Raw genomic sequence first — 19,294 nt, 5'->3', positions numbered from 1 at the left:
TCTCAGGGTTGTGAGTTCAAGCCTCACATTGGGTGTAGAGATTACTTAAACTTAAAAAAAAACTTAAAAAAAAGCAACTAATATCGAGTACAAGAGAAAAATCTGCATATGTGACATATTCTCTCATTGTGATTAGAAGCCTAAAAACACATTTAATCTTCAAATGATCTGTAACTGTATTCTGTCAGTTCTCACAACAGTGGTTCTCAGATCAATATATGTTGCTTGGGGAGACAGAGACAAAAGTATCTCCAATTTTATGGATCGAAGATGCACAGCAGACATATTTATAATAGGCAAAAGTATCTGATACCCTTGCATTTCACTTCTTGTGTTTTAATTTTCTCAAGTGATTTAAATTAATAAAATCATGATGTTTTGCCCCCAAATATGTCATATGACATCTCTAAATGAGAAGAATATTTTCTATATAAACACAGTATCATTGTCCCAGATGACAAAATTAACATTAATTTCCCAGTAATTATGAATAATTGTAACACTGAGTCTATATTTAAATTAACCTAATTATTCCTTATGCATTGCATTTCCCTTTATTTTCTTAAGTCTGTAGATCACAAAACCTAATGCTACTGTCATGTCCTTTCTCCAGGGTATCATGAAAGGCCTTTCCTAACCCTCACAATGGGCTTGCTGCCTAATTGTTGAACTTCCCTTCACCTTAACTTTCAACTAATCTGCTCTTACCTTGGAGTGAGGAAACAAATAATTATTACTTCGTAAAATGCATGAAGCAGGAAGTCTTAATGCATTTTTGTTCTCATTTCTGGCCTATATAAGATGCTCAGAAGGTGTTGGTTAAATTCAAATTCCTGACACAAATGTCAGCTGTACAATTGGTTAGTTGTAAATGAGGTGATTATCAGTTGATCATTTCTTATATTTCTTTGTATCCCCTACAGTATGTTTTTCAAATACTTTGTTAGTTGATCGATAGTGCTGAAATATTAATTCCTAGTTTCTGAGTACTTAATATACTTTGTCAAATGTGAAGATATCTCAGAAAAATCATCACAGGTTTTCAGGTCCAGTATTTTGTACTCGTTCCTCTGTGTCTCCTATTTCCCACATCATCTTAGTGTTGGTGTTAAACCTCTTCACAGAATGAAATGACATAAAGTAAGCCATAACACTTCAGTGTCTTCTACCCTTGATGCTCATGTTATTTATAAACCTTGAGAGCAGTTGGAAATGCAACAGCTTATACCAAGTATAAAAACTGATATGTTCTTTAGCTTAATTAAAACCGCAGGAATAGATCTGGGAAAATAAGCCAGTTTCTAAGCAGGTGTTTGGAAAGTCTACCCTGAGGTCTCTGGTTGATTGGTCACCCTGGAGGCAGGATACTTCTTTCTGTAGCTGTCTTTTAGAAGCTACTGTTTTTATGTTAATCACATCCATTACTGTCTCCTCCCGCAGGCTGTCTAGTGAGTTGTGCTTTTATTTATTTTTAATGAAAAAAAATTATTCATCTAAATACAACAGTCAGCATTAAAATTTATTTTAAATCATATGCAGAGAATTTCTCTGGCGTATCTCTAGCATTTGGGCAACCTGTTTGCATAGAGTTTATTTCTTTTGTACTTTTGTTATGCTAAATCAGAGCAATAACTTTTTATATTTTTAAGTGGCTCAATGACAGAATTCTATAAAACTTCAGAATTATGGTGTACAGCTATATCTTTTCATGTATTCAACAAATATTTTTTAAACACACTATGTGTAAAATATTCTCAGAGGTCCAGAGTTATTAGGGTTTTTAGGGTCACAAATGATTTCCATGTTGCCAAATCCAATTATCAGCTTTATCATATTGGGCACATCAGAAGTGCTTAACATGGTCATCACTTCCTCCTGCTGGGCACATTTTTTCATGTGGCCTCCAGGTCTCCACTCTTTTGAGATTCTCTGCCTACCTCAATATCCTTTGCTGGATCTTCATCATCTTCCCACACTGTAAGCTTAGGATGTACCATGTCTCAGTCATTAGACCTGATTTTGTCGCACTCACATCTCAGGTGATTCCTTCAATCCCGTGGCTTTAAAGACCTGTATGTGAAAGGCTTCTAAGTTTACATCTCCAGTTGGTTCTCAGACATGTCTGTCCACCTGTACACCTGACATTTCCACCTGTATGACTGATGGGCCTTTCTCATTTGACATGTTCAAAATGAAATTTCCTCCCTGCAAACCTGTTTCTCCCACATCTGACCAAGCCTCACGATATTCCCAGCAACGCCTCCTGTCCAAACCATAATCTCATTCCTGGGTTATTATCTTCTAATTTCTCCTCTATTCCCTTGGCCCTTCATGGTCTACTGTGCACTTAGCAAAGTGAAAGATCCTTTGGAAACAATGCCGCTCTTCCTTTTAAATGACTTCCTTTTCAGAGAGACTAAAGAGCCAAATCTTGGGGCACCTGGGTGGTTCAGTCGGTTAAGAGTCTGATGTCAGCTCAGGTCATGATCTCGCAGTCTGTGAGTTCGAGCCCCGCGTCAGGCTCTGTGCTGACAGCTCAGAGCCTGGAGCCTGCTTCGGATTCTGTGTCTCCCTCTCTCTCTGCTCCTCCCCTCATGGTCTATCTGTTTGTCTCTCTTTCAAAAATAAACAAATATTAAAAAAAAAAAAGAGCCCAAGTCTTTGCTCTGGCTTCCCAGGCTTGTGGAGTGACCCTGTTTTCTGTCTGAGCTGTTGCCACCTGCTTTTCTTCAGGTTCATTCTACTCCTGCAACACTTGCTTCCTTGTCCTTCCTTGAGCACCAACACTGTCCTGCCTCAGGGTCTTTGTGCATGCTCTTGCATCTTCCTGGCCCTTCCCCTCAGATATCCATGTGGTCATCTCCCTCAAATTCCTTCAGACTTCTGCCCAGGTGTTACCTTATGACACATGCTTTCCTGGAAACCCCATCGAAAATAGCTGCCCTATTGTCCCTATTCACTTACTTTTCTTCGTAAAAGTTATCACTTGACGTATTTTTTATTGAGGCGTAACTGACATATAATGTTATTAGTTTCAGGTGTACAGCACAATACTCATCTGACATGTAATTTTAAAAATCATTTGCTAACTGATTCCTTCAGCTAGAATATAAACTCCATGAAAACAAGGGATTTACCACTTTCTGGTGCATAGATGACTTTCAAAAACTCTTTCTTGAATGATTGCATGAATTGATTTTTCCCTCCTAAATTTCACATTATTCATTCATTTAACAAATATTTATAACCATTTTCCTTATTTTATAAATAGAATAGACAAATTAGAATTTCCAATGAGGAATCCATTAACTGGGAGTTGGAATTTTCTCAAATGAAAAGAAAGAACCAGTGATTACTGGTAATATAGATCTCTACATTATACTTCTGTTGCAGAATCATAACATACTTAAAAATTTGATAGAGTAGTTTCTTTAAGCCCCACCTCCACTTTTTAAAAATTTACACATTTTATAAATTATGACATATTTGATGCTTGAAATCACTTTATAAAATGCACACTAAAATAAACTAAAAAAAAAGTGGAAAAAAAAAAGGGGGCTCCTGGGTGGCTCAGTCAGTTAAGCGTTGACTCTTGGTTTGGCTCAGGTTATGATCTCATGGCTTTGATGACTTTGACGGCTTTTTGGGTTCGAGCCACAGATTAGGTTCTGCACTGGCAGTGTGGAGCCTGCTTGGGATTTTCTCTCTCTCTCTCTCTCTCTCTCTCTCTCTCTCTCTCTCTCTGCCCCTCTCCAACTTGTACTGTCTCTCTCTCAAAATAAATAAATAAACTTAAAAAAGTGGATAAAATGCATGCTGGCCTCTGGTGAAACAGCCTTCGGTAGCAATAAGTTCACTGTCTCTTGAGACCATCCATTCCACCTTAGAAAGCAGTAGTCCTTACGAGAATGCTCTCATCCCCAGGGTTCAGAGAACAGTGTCTCCTTTAACTTTCAGTCATCAGTCTCAGTCATGGCCAACAGCTTCCCCTCAGCCCTTTGACCTACTATGGCAACTCATCAAATGTAATATTTTGAGATATAATCATTTACCAAGATTGCTTAAAATTCTTATCTTCTGTTTAGAGTGCTGACACTCTACACTCTCCAACTCAGTATCAATCGTTGTCTTAGTCCTAACTTGTTTTGCTGGGAGAGCCCCTGTTAAAGGATGCTCATCTGGGGTTGCAGCACTAGGTGTCTCTTGAGATGTTGCAATACTACACTAGAAAACTTAACTTTCTCCCTCTCCATCATTAATAGGCTCTTTCTTTGATATACAGATAAGAAAGTTAGAAACCAATTGGTCAATTCTTGTTTTCCTATCCTATTGGTAAATAAGCATGAAGTACAGAAACAACAGCCTTGCTGAAACTGAGTACTAACATCAGCAACTAGGATTTGCTATAAAATTCTTATTTTTTAATTTTATTTTTTGTCTGGATTATGACTACAGCTATTGCATTTCATAGAATTTTAAAACTAGGAGAAATCTTGGAAAAAATGTAATCTAATCCACTCACTTCACATAGGGGACTCAAGGAAGTTATTCCAGTTAATTGCTCTTTCATGATTTTTTGGTTACCTAATTCTGTGCCCTCTGCTTACCCGAAAGGGTACATTTGTGTTACTTTCTGGTGATTGGAGGTAAAATATGACTTAAAGTCATCTGGCCTAATTTCCTAAATTTGCATATCACAAGATCTGAAAAGATTAAATGACCTGTCCAAATTCAAAAGATTAATGTCAGAGACTGGCCCTAGGTTTCCCACTGGACTTTTATTCAAGGACATTTTTTTTCTTTTCTTTTTTTTTTAAGTGTTTATTTATTTTTGAGAGAGAGACACAGAATGCAAGTGGGGGAGGAGCAGAGAGAGAGAGAGGGAGACACAGAATCTGAAATAGGCTTCAGGCTCTGAGCTGTCATCCCAGAGCCCAATGTGGGGCTCAAACTCATGAACTGTGAGATCATGACTTGAGCTGAAGTTGGATGCTTAACCTACTGAACCACCCAGGTGCCCCTCTAGGGCATTTTCTATTACATTGGATTTAGATTAAATTCTTAAATGATGAGAAAGCAGTAATTATCAGTAATCTAGATCCTTCCAACATGAAATACTTTAAAAAAATTAACAGAGTTCTTTGGGCCAATTTCACTTTTTCAATTCCACTATGTCAAATATATTTTGGAGTTTTAAATATATAAAAATAGAAACAAAGGTATAATGAATACTCATATGCTAGATTCAATAGCCATAAACATTTTGCATCACTGGTTTCATCCATTCTTCTTTTTTGCTGAAATATTTACTTTTTTAATGTTTATTTATTTTTGAGGTGGGGGGGGAGGGGGAGAGAGAGGGAGACAGAGGAGCCAAAGCAGGTTCTGAGCTGAGAGCAGAGAGCCTGATGTGGGGCTTGAATTCACAAACCATGAGATCATGACCTGAGCTGAAGTTGGATGCTTAACTCACTAAGCCACCCAGGTGCCCCTTGCTGAAATATTTGAAAACAAATCCCGAATATTGTATTATTTTATTCTGACATATATTAGTATGCGCTGTTTTAAAATGGACTTTAAAAAATCATGAAACCATTATCACCTTAACAAAATTAGCAATTCTTCACAAAGTCTAATATATTTATAATTCTCCAAATATTTCAAAAATATCTTTTTACACTTGATTGGTTCACACAAGGTACCACACACTCTGCATTTGGTTAAATCTCTTGATCTAGTTTCACATCCTCTGTATTGTTGATTTATTGAAAAAATTGTGTTACTTGTCCTGTAGAATGTTTCATATTCTGGATTTGTCTCTGTACTTCCTGTTGGTGACATTTAACTTGTTGGTCTACCCCTTGTATTTCTTGTTAACTGAATACTCAGTGTTTGATGAGATTCAGGTTCAACTCTTTTGGCAAACATTTGTGGTGTTGGCTCCTTCATAGAAAGTACATAGTGTTAGTGTCTAGTCATCACACTTATGTGATGCTAACGTGATACAATTACCCATCAACTTTTCCTCTAGCAATTTCATCTACTGATGAAAGTTGCTGGAATCATTTCATTAGGTAAAACGGCGATTTTCTAATTTTCTTTTTCTTTTTTTCACTTTCATTAACTGGATTTTTTTCTGTGGAGAAGAATTTTACTTTATTGACTAGGGCTATTTAGTTATTGGGTTGAGCAGAGAAAGCAGGTTAAATGCCTAATTCTTTTCTTCTGCCAATTTTCAAAGTAAGGAATATTCTAAACCCAACGGTGACCAACTAGGTTTTTGTATCTGTGTGTATTGGGGTTTTTTATTTTTAAGTGATGGAATGAACTCATGAATTCTAATTAATTAATTTCTGTTACTATTTTTTCATTGCTTGCATATTTTTTCCAGTGGGATTCTTATATTTGTTCCTGCTTGTTTATATTTGTTTCTGATATGTCCTATTAATCTTTGATTGCTTCCTTGCTTTCTGACATAACTCACCACAAACTCATTTAATGCATTTTATTCCCCACATAGAGAGTCAGAATTCTGTCACAGACCCCTGGTCCCTTTTAGTGGAAAATGCTGCTTAGGGACCAGAATTTGGGCACTGGGGCTCTCTTGTTTTTGGGTGGTCACTGTCCTCTCGATCTTTGCAGTTGTAAAGCTAAGGAATACATATTTTTAAAAGAAAAATAATGAAATAATACTGATATTTAATATTGATATTCAATTCAAATTTAACAGCATAGAATTTTCATTTACCTGTTTTAACTTTAAATTCTTTTCTCTTACACTAATAATTTTGGTTCTTAGCAACATTGAACTATTTTAATTTATCTTCATGCATAAATGTGTGCATTTGTGTGTGTACTAGTTCCAAATTAATGATACTAAAACTGATAGTTACTGAATTAAGTTCAAGACTTATTTGAAGCTCTGTTTTTTTTAAAAAAATGTATATTTTTTTATTTTGAGAGAGAGAGAGGGAGCGCGTGCAGGTGAGTAAGTTGGGGAGGGACAGAGAGAGAAGAGAGAGAGAATCCCATGCAGGTTCTGTGCCATCAATGCAGAGCCCAACATGGGGCTTTATCTCGTGAACTGTGAGATCATGACCTGAGCCGAAATCAAGAGTTGGACTCTCTACGGACTGAGCCACCCAGGCACCCCTAAAGCTCTGTTTTTAATTAGAACACATTACACTTAAGATTACAAAGTACTCAAAAACCACTTGAAATAAATCTGTTGTTTGTGTTACAATGTCATTATTTGGATGTATTGACAGGTTTGATTGTTTTCATTTGTTTTAAATTGGAGGCAGAGTATGGTCTCCAGAGCAGCTGCTTCAGCATCACTTGAGAACTTGTTAGAAATACAAATTCTTGGGCCCCATCACAGAACTTCTAAATCAGAAACCTTGGGAGTCAGTCTCTGCAGGTGAATGCTATGTAATATGTGAGAATCACTGTTCTAGTGATAACCATTTTTATTAGTTTCTCTTTTTGCAAATATAACAAAATTACATATATATTAATAATCTCCTTTTTTTAATCCAAATGTTATCCTACTATGTATACTGTTCCATATCTTGCCATTGAAAAAATATACTTTTCATACAAGTCATTTTTTTAAGTTTTAAATTTGATTCCAGTTAGTTAACATACAGAGTTATATTAGTCACATAAGTCATTTTTTATTTTCTTCATATAAGTCATTTTTTATTTTTGCTGGAATGTTTTGGAGGTAGATTCCTAGAAGTGAAATTTCTAGATAGATTGGTAGCATTTTTTTTTTTTTTTTAAGATCTTATCAAATTCCATTCCCTGGGAGTTGTACCATTTTGTGTTCTCATCAGCTGTTTGCCAGAACCTTGCCAATAGAGTACGTTGTCAGACTTTGAGATGTTTGCCAGTCTGATAGATGAGAAATTGTATGAAAACTCATTGTAGTTTTCATTTGCATTTCCTGAATAAGAGTAAGTTTGAGCATCTTTTCATATATTTAGGCACCATCTTCATTTCTTCCTTTGGGAATGGCGGCTGATACGTTTTGCTGCTTTTCTGTCAGGTTGTTAGTTTCTTCTCAGTTAGAACTCTTAATATATTAAGCATATTAGCCACTTACATGCAAATACATTTTCTCAGTTTACCATTTGTCTTTTACCTTTAGCTTTGAGCTTGTGTTGTGTCAATGCCAATAGTTTAAGGAATTGTGATCATGATTGGATATCTTAATGTTTTATCTCAGAGCTTCTAGATTTTGAATTAGTAAGGTTTTCCTCTGCTCAGGTGATAAGGCGATTCTCCCATGTTTTCTTTTAGTACGTTTTTCAGTTCATAACATTTAAACTTTGGTTTATCTGGAATTTATCGTGGTATTAAGTATTCACCTGACTTAATTTTATTTTCCTAATTTATGTCTAGTTGTCCGTCCTAACACTATTATAGTTCATCTTTTTCTTCAGTAATTTGAGATGCCACCTTTATCAGATACTGGATTCCATATACACTTGAGTCTATTACATACTTTCTTTTTTGTTCTATTTGTACCAACACTTTTTACTTTTTTTTTTTTTTTTTTTTCAAGTTTATTTATTTTTGCGACAGAGAGAGACAGAGCATGAACGGGGGAGGGGCAGAGAGAGAGGGAGACACAGAATTGGAAACAGGCTCCAGGCTCTGAGCCATCAGCCCAGAGCCTGACGCGGGGCTCGAACTCACGGACTGCGAGATCGTGACCTGGCTGAAGTCGGATGCTTAACCGACTGCGCCACCCAGGCGCCCCGTGTACCAACACTTTTTAAATTCAGGAAACCTGTTTTTTTCTTTTTCTTTTTTCTTTTTTCAGAAAACTTCTCGAGTTATGGTTTTAAATGTTTTATTTGTTCCATTTCTTAGATGTTATCTTACAGTTCTCCAAATGCATTTGTATTAGCTCTCTTTTATTTTCTGGCTATTTCTAGTACTTTTGTTGCAGGATTTTTACCACAATACCCAGGATTCGTTGTCTCAAGAGGTGGACACAAAATGAGCAGTGTTTTTTTTTTTTTTAATTAATTAATTTATTTTTGAGAGAGAAGGGGAAGGATAGAGAGAGAGAGGGAAAGAGAATCCCAAGAAGACTCCATGCTGTGAGCACAGAGCCCCATGCAGGGCTGGAACTCACTAACCATGGGATCATGACCTGAGCCGAAATTGAGATGGACGCTTAACTGACTCAGCCACCCAGGTGCCCCTCTACCACACACTGTTTTAATTATAGTGACTGTACAATATGTCTTAATATCTGATGATAATTAGGACTGCTTTTCATTTTTATTCTAATTATTACTTTTCTGCTAATGCCCTTAATCGTCTCTCTGTTTAGATCCTGACTTCCTATGAGAACCAGGACTTAAAATAGCTTATTACTGCTACCTCTCCTCTGTTCTTCCTCTCCCCTACTGTTCAATTTAATTTTTTTGTCTTAATTTTATCTTTTGTATTAAAAAGACAGAACGTGATAGTTTTATCTAATTTGAGTCTGTATATTCTTAAGGACAATTAAACTACTATGACAAGGCTTATCACCTTCAGGAGATATCCTTAGCTCACATTTTCTTTCATTGGGTATCTTAAGAGGTATCGCTGGAAGGTTCATACCTTATATCTGCTCTCCTTTCCTTGTATGCTTTTCTTTCCCCTCGCATTTTTGCTCTCTGTATGGATTATTTACACATTGTCAGGACATTTTGGAATGTACATACTACTTGGTCAGCCTTACCCCTGTCTGTTGGTCTTTGTTCCACAGTTGAGTATGTTCAGTGCTTACCTGTCAGCTTTATGCTGGACCTTCTGCTGTCCACTTGCTTGGATCCTTCTCTAGTAACCTTCTTCAGAAAGAGCCTTTACATCTCTTTATCTGTGGCCTTTACGTTTGAAGAACAATTTAACTAGATGTAAATCCTTAGTTCCTTATTTTCTTTCATTGAGTATCTTCAAGACATTGCTCCAGTGTTTTCTAGCACAAAATATTGCTGCTTGGAAAATGGGTGCCAATCTGATTTTCATTGTTCATGACTACCTAAAGAATTTTTTCCTTATATTTGAAATTCAATAATTTTACTAAGATATGTCCAATAAAATATATCCTTTATAGGTTAATATAGCATTTTTCCTTTTTATTTAAAAATTTTATTTTGAGAGAGAGAGAGACAGAGACAGAGACAGAGCATGAGTGGGGAGGGGCAGAGAGAGAGAGGGGGACACAGAATCTGCCAGGCTCCAGGCTCTGAGCTGTCAGCACTGAACGTGACACATCGCTTGAACCCACTAACCGCAAGATCATGACCTGATCACGCAGCATTTCTCCTTGATACGTATATAGATCCAACAGTTTTTAATTCAGGAAACCTTTTTTTTTCTTTTTCTTTTTTTTTTTTCAGAAAACTTCTCAAGTTATGGTTTTAAATGTTTTATTTGTCCCATTTCTTAGATGTTATCTTACAGTTCTCCAAATACATTTGTATTAGCTCTCTTTTATTTTCTGGCTATTTCTAGTACTTTTGTTGCAAGATTTTTACCACAATACCCAGGATTCGTTGTCTCAAGAGGTGGACACAAAATGAGCAGCAGGCAAAAGTTTATTAGAATATAAAATTAGGGGCGCCTGGGTGGCTCAGTCAGTTGAGCGTCCAACTTCGGCTCAGGTCATGATCTCGCGGTCTGTGAATTCGAGCCCCACGTTGGGCTGTCCTGACAGCTCAGAGCCTGGAGCCTGCTTCTGATTCTGTGTCTCCCTCTCTCTCTCCCCCTCCCCTGCTCATGCTCTGTCTGTCTCTCTCTGTGTGAAAAATAAACATTAAAAAAAATTAAAAAAAAAAAGAATGTAAGATTAAAAAGGAAGAATAGTAGGAGAGCTCTCTTTACAGAGAGGGAACCCTGACAATAGGCAAGGGTCCTTGTTTTATAAGGTTCTGGTCGCCCCCACCCCCACCCCTCCCTTTCCCCTCATTCCTTCTCAGGTTTTATCTTTATTGGCTGGATAACTGTAGGTGCTGGGTTGTCCATTTCTGATTAGCTTGTTTCCATTGTATGAGGGGTGGTCTGTGGCCACACCAGTTCCTTGTGGGTCATAGGTTTTATGGTCTACTTATTTTTAGTCAGATCTTTTGTCAAATTCCTGAAGGAAACCTGAAGGGGAGTCACCTGAAAGTGTTTGCTGTGGTCAGACACTCCCAGCATTGTTCCAAAATATGTCTTTCCCCACCCAGCGCTGTTAGGTCCTAATCCTTTCCCTCTCTGCCTATTTTATCCTATTTTTTTCTGTCATATTTTCTCCTAAATCTTAAAAACAACAACAGTAACATGAACAACAACAACTTTGTTTGCGTTCCTTCCTTCACTTTTCCCTCTCTATGCATTCATGGCATCTATTTGTGGGTTCTTTTTTTTTTTTTAGTGTTTATTTTTGAGAGAGAAAGTACAAGCAGGAGAGGGACAGAGAGAGAGGGAGACACAGAGTCTGAAGCAGGCTCCAGGCTCTGAGTTATCAGCATAGAGCTCGATGTGGGGCTTAAACCCACGAGCTGTGAGATCATGACCTGAGCTGAAGCTGGATGCTTAACCCACTGAGCCACCCAGGTGCCCCTGTGTGTTCTTTTTAATTTAGTTTTTATTTCTCACTTTTTGCTCTTCTCTCCCATTTCCATCCATCAATTTGACATCCATCAATTTTCATTTTCTATCCTTCTGTAACTTTTGATGCATAACTCCTGGGTATAAGGAATGCTACAATTCTTAATTTTCTAAATCAGAACAACTCTTTGGAGCTACCACTCAACTAGCCAGATTCAATTTGAGGAACTCTTTGTGTCTTATGCTCTTTTACTTTTTTATCAAAGCAGGAGCCAGGGATTGCTTGTGGCTAGAAGATGGGGTGGGGTCTGGTCCTGTCCACACAGCCGTTGGCATCTGTGTTCTGGTTCCTCTGGCTATGTGCTACTGCTGTTGAGAGTTGGCTTGATTTAGGCTCTTCGCTTTGAGTGTCCTTAGAGATAACTCTTAGAGCACTTCACTACATCGTGTGAAGATTCTTACTAAAACCTTTGCGTCTTACTAAGACTCCATAAGGCGGCTGTCATCACTTGGATGCTTCATTCCACAACCCTCATTCCCCTGGCCACCTCAGTCTCTGGGTAGAGGAGAGGCTAAACCCATACTTTTTCACTCACATTTGGCCATTTCAACTTCTGCTGCCCAAGCTACCGCTCTCTGAGACCATCGGTTTCAAAATTTTTGGTGAAACAGAAATACATGTTTTTCTTTTGTGTGTTTTGAAGGATATTTTATATCTTTAAATCTTTAGGAACACATATTATCTTCTGTTTTACAGGTATGGGATTCGAACTTGGGAAGTAGATACCACTTCTTTTTTTTTTTTTTTTTCCAATATATGAAGTTTATTGTCAAATTGGTTTCCATACAACACCCGGTGCTCATCCCAAAAGGTGCCCTCCTCAATACCCATCACCCACCCTCCCCTCCCTCCCACCCCCCATCAACCCTCAGTTTGTTCTCAGTTTTTAAGAGTCTCTTATGCTTTGGCTCTTTCCCACTCTAACCTCTTTTTTTTTTTTCTCCTTCCCCTCCCCCATGGGTTTCTGTTAAGTTTCTCAGGATCTACATAAGTTACCACTTCTAGTAGCACTGTCCTGACACACTGTTAATGCACATCTTTGCTTATTTATGCCCGTCTTGTCTTAGTATTCAAGTCAGTGAAGCTAATTGCTAAAGGGTGTATTTCAACAAAAGACGCAATAAGTGTGAAGATTTTTTTAGATATATTATAATAAAAAATAATTTTTTTTTTTTTTTGTGACTTTTCGGCCACCAATACTTGTCAGGTCCTCCAAGAAGCAGACAGCAAGGTAGAACAAGAGATACATTGGAGGAAATGCCATGATGGATAAGGCGGGAAGGAGCCTTCCTACTGCAGTGCAGGTCTTACACCTGTGAAAGAGGGAAGTGAGGGAACAATGGGGTAGGAAGGGATTCAGATCCTGGTGCAGGTGTGAAAAACTCTTGGCGGGGCAATGGGAAATACTCAAACAAAATGTGCCCGTTAGAGAATCTTACGTAAAGCGGTCGGTAATTGCTTGGTTCCAGTCCCCTTGTCACGCACAGTTTGTTGGCCAGGAGCAGCCCAGGTTCAATGTGGAGCGTGGATTGAGTGAATGAGGTGTTGCATTCCTGTCAATCAGCAGGTTCTCTTGAAGGGCCATGGGAGTGGGTCATCTCTATGGCTGCCGCTGATGTCTACCTGATACATTTAGCCAGTTTTAAAAACCACTTTTAACGTAAATTTTTTTCTATATTAAAGCAGTTTGACAAAGTCTTCTTCCCATATGGGGCAAAAATTCCAACAGAGATCAATAATCTACAACTTTTGCTGCTGTATATTCCTAAAATGTCTAAGAATCTAAATATTATTTTAATTAGAGAATGTGAAAGAAGTTAAAATATCATTTTTCATTATTTACCATTCCAATAATTGTAGGCAATCTAAATACACCATTAGATAGTGCTGTTATTTTAGTCTTATTTTTTATTTTCCCAAATGTGAGGTACTCCTCACTGACTGAAAAGTCCAAAATTGGTGACTGGATGTACCTGTTTCTGATCAGTCTGTCCTTTTGACCATTTTGATTTTGATCTCCAGCCAATTTGTTTTCAACTGAATCATCTTCCAAAAGGACCAGAAAAACTCCTAGCCTGGGAATCAGTTCATCTGTGCTCTAATTCTGCTTTGTTACGATGTAGCTGTGTGACCTTGCAGAAATTACTTCACCCCCTTGGACTTCAGTTTCCACATCTGGGAAATGAGTTTATTAGATTAGATAATCTCTAGGCTTCATCTAGCCTATGAAATATTGCACTTGAAGTTGGAGGTTATGGATAAAATATTTTCTAGATTTGTTATCAAAAACTAAAATAAAGACACGGAAGCTATATTTAGGAAATGTGTGGACAGCACACATGTTGGAAAATGCAATTAATATTTAAAATAATCTTTCAGGCCTGAGGGCTAGGTTATTTTCTACAAAATAAACTTTAATAATGATAGGGTGGATTGTTTGTCTGTTTTTTTTTTTTTTTAATAAGCCTTTTATTTTAGAACAGTTTTCGATTTACAGATTTATGGTGAAGATAGTACAGAGTGCTTATTTGTTTTTGCCTTACACTTAAGTGTAAAAATATCTGTGGCAGTCAGTGTTGGGTGGGGTGGTGGTGGAAGGGGCTGAGATGGGGCTACTGGGGCAGAGTGTGGAATGAATTTAGGTATATTATGTCATGCAGTCCTGATATTATGTGACTTTCAAAAACGCCACAACAACCACCTAATGCACCTAATACCTACATTAATAGAGACCTACATTAATGATCCAGAATAAGGGAAGCACCAATCATATTGTCCTGTAACCTGGCTAAACGTCACCTAGAGTTCTATTTTTGGTTTAGGCAACTGTGTTAGGAAAGGAACACTGAAATGTTTGCACAAGGTCTAAAGAAGAGAGAGTGGAGTAATGAAAGATTTTTAAAATATTATATAAGAGGAAATACTGACACTGCTCGAGAGGTTTAGCCTAAACAAGAGAAGACTTAGCAGAAACATGCAATGAATTATTTTTTAAATTACATATATTTTAAAAAACTAGGTAAACTGCTCATATAATTAAAAAATCAAAACAATAGAAAAGGTATCAATGCATCTACTTCTGTTTCTACTCTGTTTCCCCATCCTGTTTAGGTATGATTTTTTTATTCATTTCTTTTGAATCCTTCCACAGTGTTTCCTCAGGCAATTACAAGCAAATATACATATGCAAAAGGAATCAAACTATGCATGTTATTTTGCACTTTGAATTTTTTTTACTTAGTAATATATTTTGGAGATCTTTCCATATATCTATAAAGAAGGTGCCTCATTAAAAAAAATTATTTATTTATTTTAGAGAGAGTGAGAAAGCTAGCAGAGGAGGAACAGAGAGAGGAACAGAGAGAGAGAGAGAGAGAGAGAGAGAGAGAGGAGAATCCCAAGCAGGCTCTGCACTGTCAGTACAGAGCCTGACACGGGACTTGATCTAATGAACTGTGAGATCATGACCTAAGCTGAAATCATGAGTCTGACACTCACCCAACTGAGCCACCCAGGGAGCCTCATTTGTTTTAAATAGTTGTATAGAATTCCATCTGTGAAAGCACCACAGGTAACAGAACCAGTTCCAAAGATCATTGCTTGAGTTCTTGCCCAGTTTCTGTTTGTATGATGTTGCCATTCATGAAAAAACAAGAAAAATGAGTAGCAATGCCTATTTTTTCATCTCAAAATCTTGCAGAGATATTTATAGGATAAATTCTTGGGAGTGGGGCCTCTGGGCCCAAACTTAACTATGCATTTTTAGTATCCAAAGATACTGCCTTATTGCTATCTATAAGGGTGGTCCCAGTTTGCACATTCAAGAGCAATGTATGCAAATACGTGTCTTCACAGCCTCACCCACACAGAGTGTGCTCAGACTTTTGGATTTTTGCCCACCTATTAGGTGAGAAATGGCATCTTAATGTAGTTTCAGTTTTCATGCATCTCTTTATGAATGTAGGTGAATATCCTTTCATATGTTGGAGATACTTTTTCCCATGTAAACTCTCTGTTCATACCCTTTGCACAGTTTTGTACTGGATTATGTAGTGGTTGTTATTTCTATACCTCATCCTTTTGGCATTCACCTCTGCAAACTGAAAGCTGCTTGTATGAACACCTGTAATGCTTTGCCTGCAGGCTTTTTTCCGGCCACGTTGGCAAATGGGGTGAGAGTATATAGCAAAAGTCAGGAGAGCCAAAAGTTAATGCCCTAGAAGCTTCTTTTATCCAATAACAAACAGATTTGGTGCATAAAACCTCCATCTTCCCTTCCCCTCAATAGGGATAAATCTCAGGTACATTTAACACTATCTTCCAGAGTTTCCCAGGGGAGTTGGGCCCACAATGGAAACCAGCTTGAAAATTCACACTTTATTCCTTCTCTGCTCTACTTTCTTACTCTATTCCTATACTTAATGATTTCATTTCCAAAGTAAACTGTGTGTAATGGAATCCTTGCCTCAGTGTCAGCTTCTGGAGGAACCCAAGCCTAACCATGTTGTTAGTCCTATCTTTGAGTGCTATTCTAAGTGTGGTCTGCAGATGGCGCTGGTTTGTGGCCTGGTTGTTAGCCATCTGATAAATTCAGAATTTGAGCTTAAAACTTTAGAAATTTTTATAGCAATATGATGTTGCCACAACATGTAAGCATGTGATTTTGTGTACACAAACACACACACACACACACACACACACACACACACACAGAGTCTGTGGTAAACTGGCAGAAAACAAAAACAAAAAATCTGGCCTTTACCTCAGATAGTTGGAGAGGCCCTAACTTTAAATGATGGTCCTAAGAACAATGGGTGGAAGTACAACTAGAAAAATTTTGGTTATGGGCACCTGGGTGGCTCAGTCAGTTAAGCCTCCGACTTCAGCTCAGGGTGTATGATCTCAGGGTCGGTGAGTTTGAGCCCCACATTGGGCTCTGTGCTGACAGGTTGGAGCCTGGAGCCAGCTTTAGATTCTGGCAGAACTCTTCCATTTCAATAGATTCTCCCACTCTGTCTGAATGGAATTTGAGCAGTCACTCTGTCATTCTTTTTCTTTGTTTTAAAATTTTTTAAGGAGTCTTTACTCTTTCTGTATGTTTTGTATTTTATTTGCTTTCTCTAGTTGTTTCATTTTCTTCTGTTTCTAACAAGAGACAGGGTTAGTAAAAATGGAACTAATATGCTGATTGTGTTCCTGAAAACCTGTTGACTGTCTAAAAATTATAGGGGAGGGGCGCCTCCGTGGCTCACTTGGTGAAGCATCCGACTTCGGCTCAGGCCATGATCTCACAGTTCACTGGTTCTAGCCTCACGTTGGGCTCTGCGCTGATAGTGCAGAGCCTGGAGCCTGCTTCGTGTTCTGTGTCTTTCTCTCTGCTCCTCCCCTGCTTGTGTTCTCTCTCTCTCTCTCTCTCTCTCTCTCAAAAATAAATAAATAAACATAAAAATTATGGGGGAAAGTTTAGTTCTAGTTGATCCTGTTCTGATAGTCTTTGGTGTATTGTGAGTTTCATCCAGTGACTGTTCGTAATTTACAGAACTGGGAAACTGGCAACTAGGTAATGGTACGGAATCTTTTTTTTTGTTTGTTTTTTTTTTTAAGCACTGAAGTTTCTCAACTGGCATTAAAATACTAAGTGAACAATGTTAAGAGATTTCCTAGGTGAGTCACTGGACCTCAAGAACAAATAAGTTCATTCACTGCATAAAGCACTGAGGTGAAACCAGAGAGAAAGAACACATTTGAGTTTGAGCTTCCGGAGTAGAGCTCAGCTGTTCTTGGCTACTCTTCTGAGTCCTCAGGTCAGGGGTTTTGCCTGCCTCCAGGTGAACCAAGCTCTCTCTGTGAGGCTTATGCTAGCTTGTCATCAGACTGGAGTGGGAAGATTTTCATGGCACTTGCAACAAAGCGGGAAGATTTTCATGGCACTTGCAACAAAGTTGAACTCAGTGTTGAAACTGCCATGGCAGTCACTACAATCTCATAGGGTGCACTAAAATCAACACTAGGTAAATGTGGAGTGTTGAAGATGGGCAATCAGGGATATTGAAAGTACTAATGAGCCCCCTCTTTAAATAATATTTCGAAAAGAGTTGTCAGTGGTTCAGTCCATCCAGCCTAATATATGCATTTGAAGGAATGTTTTGGAGGATGGCCTGAGTGTCCTCCATTATATTGTGGTGTTAAAAGGGAGTGGCCTTGGAGGCACATTGCCTCCAGTTCGAATTCCAGCTCTGCCTCCTATCAGGCAAGGCACTCAATATTTTTAAACCTCATTTTTTGCTTCTGAGAATTGGGGATAATATGAGTACTTCCGAGAATTGGCATGAGGATTAAGTAAGATAATGCATGTGAAGTGTTTAGCATAGGCTTTGCCCATAGAATTAGGCAACAAGCATTATTAAAAGCCTTACAGGATTCCCTTGTGGCCGGAAACATGGATGCTTCTCTTTTGGGCTAGGGCAGGGGTTCACTGTCCTGCTCAGCCACAGTCCCCTTTTCTCTAACCCCCAATCCTTTCCCTTTCACCCTTGATCCTGCTCCTTCTCACTGTAGTCTTCTTCTTATTTCCTCTTATCTATGAGTTCAGGGGCTGTCAGAGGGAATTGCAATGTGTGCAGCTACAGATCTGTTGTGTCTGAGGGAGGGGGTGAGTTCAGGGGCCTCCCAGGTTGCCATCTTGGCCCGGAACTTTCAGGGCTTTGGCTTGAGCTTGAGGAAAGGCAGTGCATAGAAGAGTAATGAAAACTCTCTTTTCCTAAATTCTACTGAACAAATCTTTAGAAGAGTAGAGGATTTTTCTACATTGTAATTCTTACTCATTATAGAGAATTGGAGTAGGATCATGCAAGGATATGTTTGGTGTGTTAACGTGTAATAGGTGGGTGGTGTGGATGATGGTTATGGGGATAGAGAATAAAACCTGCAAGCTCTGTGGGCGGCACCTTAACTGTCATTACACCTTGATTTGGGGGAGAAGGTCCAGAATCTTTTGGGTTCCTAGAGGTAAAATTCATTACACACTTTTATCATTATCATGGCTCTTTTGTGGTCTCTGAACAATCAATGAGGGAAAAGCTTTTAATGTAATATCTAATTGAAGTAGCTTTTCAGTGGGGGCTTTTCTCTTTGCTTCTAGCCTACTCCAGGTTGCTAGCCCTCTATTTCCCAGTTTTTCTTTTGCTTTTGAAAGAATGGTTACACCCATCAGGCCTGCAGTTGTCCACTTGTGCAGGGCATTTAATATCCGGTTTGCAGGCTGAACTCCAACCTGAGGTCGGTCCACTGGTGAAGTCATTAGCCCCGCCATGGTGGCATCTACCTGGAGGAACAAAGGCATTTTGTTTTCTACTTCTAACTGAAATCTGGTGTGGGACAATATACCCCTACCCCTGTTTGGCCAGCTGATGCTCTTGCCTCTCTGAGGGTAAAATTGAAATGCATAGGGTATTGCAGTGCACCCACTGATGAGCTCAAGCATATATTGCACAAAGCTGCAAATCTGTTAATGTGCTTTAAAGCCCATGTCCTGCCTCTCCTTTTCCTTATGCCTGAAAGGAGGTATTTTTACTTCCAGATGCCAGAACTACTGTGATTTAAATCCTTCCAACCTTTTCTTGCCTTTTTTTTCCT

General features: G+C 38.4%; 1 protein-coding gene across 6 annotated transcripts in view; it reads left to right on the top strand.

The window, feature by feature from the left end:
- Positions 1–19,294, top strand: part of LOC147583279 (uncharacterized) — a 401,534-nt gene that overhangs the window by 25,176 nt on the left and 357,064 nt on the right. The gene's annotated exons all lie outside the window — the stretch shown is intronic.

Source organism: Puma concolor, chromosome A2, assembly GCF_028749965.1.
Source record: "Puma concolor isolate L17-30 chromosome A2, mPumCon1.1.hap2, whole genome shotgun sequence".
In the NCBI taxonomy this organism is placed as follows: Eukaryota; Metazoa; Chordata; class Mammalia; order Carnivora; family Felidae; genus Puma; species Puma concolor.
The sequence above is the reverse complement of the archived record's forward strand: the minus strand, read 5'-3'. Positions and strand labels throughout refer to the sequence as shown.